Below are 904 nucleotides of genomic sequence, written 5' to 3'. Positions count from 1 at the left end.
GTTCAGCAAAAGCGACCGATAGAATAAGTACTAGGCATCCAAAGAATAAGTACTGGGGTCGATTTGCTCGACTAAAGGCGGTGCTCCAGCATGGCCGTAGTCAAATGACTGAAACAAGTAAAAGAGCAAAAAGAGAGTGTATATATATATATATATATATATATATATAATTTTATATTTCAGCATAAAAAGTGTATTTTTAATTTTACATCAAGTCGGCCCGTTTCCAGTAACAGAAGACGCATATTTCCAGTTGGTTGTCCAAAAAACATTCTTTCTGTTGATGAAATACGCCTATACCAACTAGTGTTTCTTAACCCACACTGACTAATTGCGAAATGTGTGTTGTAACGGAGAATTCATTCGATTTACATATGTAACGGTAATAATTATTCATCTCCGACATAATTGATACAAAATAAAAGAATTAAAAAAGACTAGGAGTTTCAAGGGAAGTAATTCTAGAATATAAATCAAGATTACATGTAAGGGAGATAAATCAGGTGTGCATTATTGCTGTGTTTTATCACAGTATATCTACGCTGTGACACTGAATATTCGTTTATCCAATGCACATATTTATAATTTAATTTGACAAACATAGGGCCCTTCAATAATTTGCTTACATTATTCAAAGATAACGTCAAATATGCATTGGAACATCCAAGTTCAACTTTTCCGACTGAATGGAAGAATACGTCGGAGTATATTTTGCATGTTTGTATGTATTTTGCCTTAACTATACTAATGTAAAAGATTGGCATGCATTGCCGGACGAAATGAATAACAGTGTTTGGTTACATTTCTATATGTTGTGAGATCCTATTCTTTTATTCTTTCAATGGTTTCAGTCGCCGGACTGCGGCCATGCTGGAGCACCGATTTTTGTTTTTGCTTTTTAAGT

Source organism: Octopus bimaculoides, chromosome 24 (genome assembly GCF_001194135.2).
Source record: "Octopus bimaculoides isolate UCB-OBI-ISO-001 chromosome 24, ASM119413v2, whole genome shotgun sequence".
NCBI classification, from domain to species: Eukaryota; Metazoa; Mollusca; class Cephalopoda; order Octopoda; family Octopodidae; genus Octopus; species Octopus bimaculoides.
Note: the sequence above shows the minus strand (reverse complement) of the source record.